Source organism: Solanum dulcamara, chromosome 3 (assembly GCF_947179165.1).
Source record: "Solanum dulcamara chromosome 3, daSolDulc1.2, whole genome shotgun sequence".
In the NCBI taxonomy this organism is placed as follows: Eukaryota; Viridiplantae; Streptophyta; class Magnoliopsida; order Solanales; family Solanaceae; genus Solanum; species Solanum dulcamara.
The window spans coordinates 13,342,170-13,350,669 of NC_077239.1; the positions used below are offsets into that span (position 1 = coordinate 13,342,170).

An 8,500-nucleotide genomic window follows, 5' to 3' on the forward strand; every position below is an offset into this window, starting at 1 on the left:
CGAGCATCATGTGCTACCCCTTCCCATCCAGCATAAGCATAAGTGAAGACCATGTTAAAATTGCATATACCTAATATATTTTGATAACATTTACCCTTTCATCTTCCTCTATACATAATTTATTGATTAGCGGGAACGACTGCATATACTAATGTCCCATCAAGTGCACATATTGCTCCTTACAGATAAATATATAAATAATAAATATTATAAAAAAAAATTATAACAAATTCTACAATGATAACATGAAAAATACTACCTTAAAAATTCTGCGTAACCTTTGTTGAGCACCCGAAATATTTGAATTTGAGGTTGATGATGTAGATGATATTATCTCTTTTGCAAATTTCATCATTGTTTCAAGAACCTCATGAAAATATTTGTGAATTATTTGCGAAGAATGTTAAAATCTTTTCTTGATAATCACAAAACGCTCGTTATGCCCTATAATGCATAAAAATATTCTATTTTTTCTTCGACAGATACATGTTTACTATTTGTGAGCCATCCATTATGTTTAAAATTTTGACACAATCGCACATATGCATCACGAGACAGCATCAACTCCAAACATTGTCGACTAGAATCAGATAGTAATTCTAGCATGTAATTCTGGCCAGATAAAGATGATGTTACATCTTTATTTCTTTGAACATTTTTTAGTCTAAGACGTTTTCTACCCCAATACAAGCTCATCAACCTTAATATTTGATATTCACTATCCATCTCTAAACTATTTTAACAAAAATAATAAAAACTACACGATAATAAGCATAATATGTTGCGTATTTGGTTGACATAAAAATCTACCTAATTATAAAAAATTAATCACAACACATAATCATAATCATCAAGCATAACATTAAAAAATATCAAGAATAAGTTTTATTTATAGACATAATATAATATCAAAAAATTGAAAGTATGGTAGATTCTAGTCGAAAGCTAATAAATAAGGTATCACATTATCAACACCTAACATATATTCTAGCTAATTAGAAATACTAAAGAATTCCTATTTTTTTCCCAATAACCTTAATCCAATTCTCTAACCTCTGAACCTCTAGCGTCATCCATGTTTTTTTGTAGTTGTCACTTTCACAAAATATACTAACATCTATACTATATAATGGCTCTTCCCATCCAAGTCCATCTAATTTTTCCTTACATTCTTCAAAGGTAGGTCAACTATTTTTTAATCAATAACTCCAAAACAGTACTCATCTTCTCATCAATTTCCAATTAAGATGAAGAGATTGTTCTTTTCTTCCCCAAAACATTCTTTTCAGCTAAAACTGAAGATTGGGATGGAGAATTATTAGGAGTTTCGTTATTGTTGTCACCAACTAGTTGTTCAACTTCATCAGATGTATCTACATTTATAGTAGTAGATATAGAAAAGACACCAGGATGAAGATAGGTACAACTTGGACTCCAACCATGAATTCCTGTTGTAGTAGAACCTTCAAAAAGTTTTGTACACAAATCTGGGAAGAGTAGATGTGAAGTCTTTAATTTCTTTGCTTTTGGATGAGCCTATATTAAAATATAAAGGACCATACTTTTAATAGGAACATGAAACCTTATTTTATAGAAAAATGAAGAAAAAATTTATTAACTAATAGCCTTTATGTACTCATCTCACTCACTATTAGACATCAGAATAGTATTGGTTGTTGGATCATAAATATTGTTAGTCTTTTTAGTTATTGGAAACCAAGCTTGATATTTTTCTTTTAGATAATCATAATAATTTTTCATCTGTCTTTGGGTAACTATAAACCCATGAGAGGTTTTCAGAGCTATTTTAACCTTATTCCATGAGTCTGACTTCAAACTACTTCCAAGTCTCCCGTTTAAATATATTTCTTGAATACAAATTTCTAAAAAAGTCTTATTTATCTCCAAATTCTTCCAAATCACTCTTGAATTTTCACTAGATTATTCCTTAACTAAAAAATAAAATATAATAAATATAACATATAAATAGATGCAACAAAAAAAACCAAACAAAGACAATTGCGATGATTAAAAAGATCAAAAACGAATACAACAATCTTCATATTTAGAATATAGAAGCAAAAACTAATCTAGTTGTAGTATGTCATGTTATTTCTTCTTTTTACTACTCTCTAATTCACATGTATTAAGAGATTAAAAGACAATAATAATAATAATAATAATAATAATAATAATAATAATAATATGTTTAGTGTAATTTTACAAGTGGATTTGATCATACCAGCGAGTTTGAGAGTTTGAAGATCAAAGAGTCTCAATAAAATCAGTGCCTAAGACCAAATTCTAATATGAAACCTCATAAATATATATATACACACAAATACATACACATAGTTCAACAATAATAATATATCTAGTGTGATCTCATATAGGGTTTGATCATACAAAGTCTCAATAAAATTAGTGGCTTAAATTAAATTTTAATAAACACCTTAAGTATGTACATAATTCAACAACGATAATATATCTAGTGTAATCTCACAAGTGAATTTGATGATCAAAGCGTGTCACGAGCCGAATCCGGATGTGATGGCACTCATCTCAACCCACCAAGAAAAGTCAGTCTAATAACCAACGGAAAGTAAATGCGGAAGTAATTGAGATAAAGCAAGGTTTAACTTAGTCAAAAATAAATAAATAATCTCAAAATCCCCGAGACTGATTGTCACGTATACAAGCCACTAATAAATTACCGAAGTACGAAAGAAAATACAGTCACAATGTTTTTGTCTCTAGAGTAGGACTAAAACATAATAAAAGAGTAAGAGGTGTTTGCTAGATGGATGTAACAGCTACATCAACACTCGAGATGATAGCCTCAGACGTGGTAGAGAACACTAAGAGATCAAGCAGGTCCAGGCTCACAACCTACACAAGTGTAGAACCAAGGGGTGAGTATCAAACAACACGGTACTCAACAAGTGGACAACTAAAACTAAGCAAACCTCAATAGATACAAGTACTTCTGTCCTCCCAACCGAACCTCCTTAATTACAACTTGCATGAAACCAGTCCAACTCTACACTTGTACAATAATAACAGTAATACAGTCCACAATACTCATCAATAGTCTCATCAATAAATCATATCAAGTCAAGTTCAGCATATACAGAGCAATAAATGGGTAAACACAAATTCACAAATATCAACAAAATGCGATGCAATGCAATGAGATGATACATGTCTGTCCTATCGATACACATCCGCTGAATTACAGTCCAGAACCCATGGGGGATATTTCTATCCATATAACCTGCCATAGAGCGTGTGGCCCATCCCCTCAATATATATATCATGCCATGGAGCATATGTCCCGATCTCTTTGTTTCATAATACCTGCCACGGAGCATGTGGCCCGACCCCTTTTGTTTCATATCATTTTTAGTTTCAATACAATATGTCAGAACCAATGCAATCAATTCATGTTCATATAATTCACGATAATAACATGACAACAACAATAATTTTTCCTATCTCACATCAACATAGTCATTTCATATGTCCAAAATAAATCCATAATCACAACATATCAATTCCACCAATACATGTCATTAGATCACCATTTTATACCCCTCATCTCCATTTTTAAGGCCAATCATACAGTCAATAACCGAGTCTAATTCACACTACTCCCCAGTACACATAACACGGAAATACAAGCATCTACAAGTTTAAACTGAGGTTTAGAAATTCACTTGCCTTAATTAATCAAGAAATCACTCCGGAACTTTAGTCTTCTCTTTTCGTTGGACCTCCAATTCAACGTAATCTAGTCAAATAAATAACCACAATAAGATTTCGAAACTAACAACACCCATATTATTATATATCTAACCTAGACTCAAAACCTACCCAAATCTATAATTAAGTTCCTAATGTTGATGTCAAATAACATGCCAACTCTCATATTTCTAAATTTTAAGCCTAGGGTTAGGTTCTAATTTCCCCAATATCATAAATTTAATGGAATTCATAAAATATAATATACCTAATATTTAATTATCTATCTCAATATATCAAAATTCGGGAACTAACTCATTCTATGTCATTGAATTCAAATATAAAATTTTCTTTTCAATTATGTTCACTGATGATAAAATAAACTCAATGTCAAATTTTAGCTAAAACGGATCGTTATTCAACCCTTAAATCAAAATTTTATTTGAAGAACCCTAGGGTCATATTTTCTTATTTCAGCATTGTTTCTCTACCAATATACCCTAAAAATATGTTCATAATCATATGAAAATTTTAATGAAAAGGCTGAGAATAATTATCTTGACTCTTTAGAGTGAAAATCCCTATTTTTCTCTTCTCCTTTATTTTTCTTTCCCTCTTTCTTTTCTTTCTTCCTCCGTATTATTTTTTTCTTTTCCTGTTTCGGCATTCAGCCTTCTCACGCCGCCGCTGATCTATTTTTCTTGTTACATCTGATGGCATTAAGCCATCAGATTATATATATAAATTTATTTATTTTTCTCTTTTCTTTTATTATTGTTTTTTCCTTTTCCAAACTAATTATGTATTAAAATTTATAAACCCTACTAACCTATTTTAATAAATATAAGAAAAGTGGTATAGGGTATTAAATAAATTAATACTTTAGCCCATCAATTAAATTAATTCTCTAAAATTATCTCTCAACTAATTAACCAAAGTTATCGAATAGTCCAAATAACTCCTTAAAATTTTACGGGAAGGGTTTCGTATGAAAGGAGGAGGACTCATTCTCAAAATGACCTAACGGGTCATTACAAAGAGTCTCAATAAAATTAATGGCCTAAAATCAAATTTTAGTAAGAAACCTCAAATATGTATACATAGTTATTGTTCCGCCACCAATTTGTAACAAATAGCTACTTGTATTTGATGTTTTGTATCAATAGATTTGTTCATTAATCTTTGTTTCTTTTACATGTATATATATTTATTTATTTTAATAAAAAAAGTTGTTGCAGGCAAGTAGATGGAACCCTCACGTCTCCTCTATTTAGTAGAACAATTTTCGAGTACAATCAAAACTTATTGGTGACCAAAACAAAGTGATGCTTTTCGACTTTAATAACCCTATTCAGACAAATTGAATGGAATAGTTGTCACACCCCGAGAGGGTACCCCAGGCGTGGCCGGCACTCAGAAACCATTTTTGGCTTCCGAGAGAACCACTTGGTCTCATTTCTTATTTATTCATCAGCGGAAGACTTAAAATACTAATGTGGGCTAGTCATAATCAAAGGAAAAATAGATAACTTTTATAAGAAGTAGTTTCTAAGGAGAACTACTCCGATTACATCATCAGACTCTGTCTATGAAGCCTCTAATACTCTTAGATGGTGCCAATGACATGTCCATGGCTACCTCAAAAGAAACATCACACTCAACAATAATAAAAGGATAAGGAGTTCCTTCGAATACAAGAAGGACTCACCAAATAGCTGAAAAGAAATGATCTTCAACGATGCGCCTGTTGAGGATCTCTAACACCTGTATCTGCATCATAAAACGATGCAGGTCGAATGACGTCAGTACTTGGAATGTACGAGTATGTAAAATGGCAGGAAGGTAAGGACAGATATCAAAAAAATGCTTAAGAAATGCTTAAGAAAGCTTGATGAATAAAATTTGAGAAGAAGTATATAGAGAGAAGAAATATATTTGAGAAGAAGGATATAGAGAGAAGAAATGCTTAAGAAAGCTTGATGAATAAAATGAGGAAATAAGGTGGGTATTTATAGGTGGGAAAGAGGGACCTAACAATAAATAAAATAATTATAAAGAAAAATCTGAAAATTTAATGGAATATATTGATGTCATGGATGATGTTAAATGGAGGACAATTTATGTCATGCATGATGTCAAATGCATCTAGATGTTTCCATGGTAGGTAAGATGAGTTCTTTTTAACAGAATACTCGTTTTCGAAGCTGCGTTTGAATAGGATAAATTCCTTATTAGGATTTGGTGTCTTCATAAGAATTGTAGATATGGAAGTCTAGTTTCATATCGTTCAAGAATCAACCAATTTGGAGCAATATACAGTGAGATATGAATTTTCTTCTATCAACACTCAATTCCGTCACAGAACTATATCTTGCAAAGATTAATTTATTTGACCTACCTATACTCCGAATTTGTAGTTATGCTCTTCATGAAAGTTGTAGGTAAGGTTGTTGTGATTACCCAGAAATTTGAATCACCTAATGTGGACCAATCTATGAAAAGTTATGCCCAAAATACAGAGGCTGTATTATATTCGTCGAGAATTGAAATACCGACATACAATATTTTAGGGGTTGTTACAATATCTCCCCCTTGGGATCATTCGTCCTCGAATGAAGATGAAAATAGGAGACATAAAGAATGAATATCATCAATACATCAACTCCGATACTTAAATGGTCAATGACTCAAACTCAAAAATAAACATCGACTCAAAGGTAGAAGTAAGGAATATTACCTTGAATATCGTCATCAGAAGGCATAAATAGATGAGGATAGTTAGCCTTCATATCTTCTTCAGCTTCCCATGTATCCTCTTCAACAAATTGATTTCGCCATAGGACTTTGACAGATGCCACTTCCTTAGTTCTTAATTTGCGAACCTGACGATCAAGAATTTGAACTGGAATCTCTTCATAACTCAAACTCTCTTTCACCCCAATGCTCTCAGCTGGGACAACAAGTGAAGGATCTCCCAAACACTTCTTAAGCATAGAGATGTGAAACACGGGATAAATAGCAGCTAATTCTGGAGGCAACTCCAATTCATAGGCTACGTTACCTACCCTCCTCATAATCTGATAAGGACCAATATAGTGGGGACTAAGCTTCCCTTTCTTTCCAAATCTCATCACACCCTTCATGAGTGAAACTTTCAAGTATACCCAATCGTACACTTCGAACTCCAAATCTCTTCTTCTAACATCAGTGTAGGATTTTTGGCGACTTTGAGCAGTCCTCAACCTCTCTTGTATGGTTTTCACCTTCTCCATAGCTTGGTGAACCAAGTCTGGTCCAATCAACTCAGCTTCACCAACTTCAAACCAACCAATTGGTGATCTACATCTCCTCCCATACAGAGCTTCATAAGGAGCCATTTGAATATTCGAATGGAAACTATTATTGTATGCAAACTCAATAAGAGGTAAATGATCATCCCAATTACCTTTGAAGTCAATGACACAGGCTCTTAACATATCCTCCAAAGTCTGTATCGTACGCTCTGCCTGGCCATCTATTTGTGGATGAAAAGCAGTACTAAGGTTCACTCTTGAACCCAAGCCCTTCTGAAATGACTTCCAAAACTGAGCAGCAAATTAAGCTCCCCTATCAGAGATGATAGACAAAGGAACTCCATGCAGTCTAACAATCTCTCTAAGATACAGTTTGGCATAATCCTCTGCAGTGTTCGTAGTCTTAATCGGCAAGAAATGGGCCGATTTGGTCATCCTATCCATAATCACCCAAATAGAGTCATGTTGTTTGCGGGTTCGTGGTAAACCGGTAATGAAGTCCATATTAATCATTTCCCACTTCCATTCCGGTATCTCTATATTCTGAGCCACTCCACAAGGCCTTTGGTGCTCAACTTTAACTTGTTGGCAATTTGGGCACTTGGACACAAACTCTGCTATATCTCTCTTCATTCCACTCCACCAGTATACTTCTCTCAAGTCATGATACATCTTTGTTAAACCTGGATGGATGGAATACTTAGAATTATGGGCTTCTTTCATGATTCTCTCCCTAATACCATCAACACTTGGAACACATAATCTTTCTTGATATCTCAACACTCCATCTCCCCCTTTGGTAAAAGCCATTACCTTCTGCTTGTGAAACTCATCCTTCAGTTGAAGAAGAATGGGGTCCTGATCTTGCTTTTCTTTCACCTCTGCAACTAGAGATGATTCGGATCCATTTCGTACTATTGTACCACCCTCACTAGAGTCAATAAGTTAAACTCCCAAACGCGCAAGTCTATGCACTTCCTTTGCCAACTCCTTTTTTTCCTCTTCCACATGAGTTGTACTCCCCATACATAACCTGCTAAGAGCATCAGCAACTACATTTGCTTTACCTGGGTGGTAGAGAATGCTCATGTCATAATCCTTGAGCAACTCTAGCCATCTCCTTTGCCTCAAATTCAGCTCCTTCTGGCTGAATACATACTGTAAGCTCTTATAGTCTGTGAACACATCCACATGTACACCATAAAGATAGTGACGCCAAATCTTAAGAGCAAATACCACAGCTGCCAACTCAAGGTCATGAGTGGGGTAGTTCCTCTCATGAGTCTTAAGCTGCCTGGAGGCATATGTAATGACCTTACCTTTCTGCATCAATACACATCACAACCCAACTCTTGAAGCATCACAATAGATTACAAAACCGTCTGTTCCTTCGGGTAGGGATAGTACTGGAGCAGTAGTCAATCTAGCTTTCAACTCTTGAAAACTTTTCTCACAAGCATCAGACC

The 8,500-nt window shown here is 33.9% G+C and overlaps 1 long non-coding RNA gene across 1 annotated transcript; it reads right to left on the reverse strand.

The window, feature by feature from the left end:
• Positions 1-5,251: 5,251 nt before the first annotated feature.
• On the reverse strand, positions 5,252-6,551 carry LOC129881557 (uncharacterized). Its single transcript, XR_008765612.1, has 2 exons — positions 6,479-6,551; positions 5,252-5,511 (listed from the first exon to the last, which is right to left on the reverse strand). It is a non-coding gene; the product is annotated as an uncharacterized LOC129881557 (long non-coding RNA).
• Between the last annotated feature and the right edge of the window lie 1,949 nt (positions 6,552-8,500).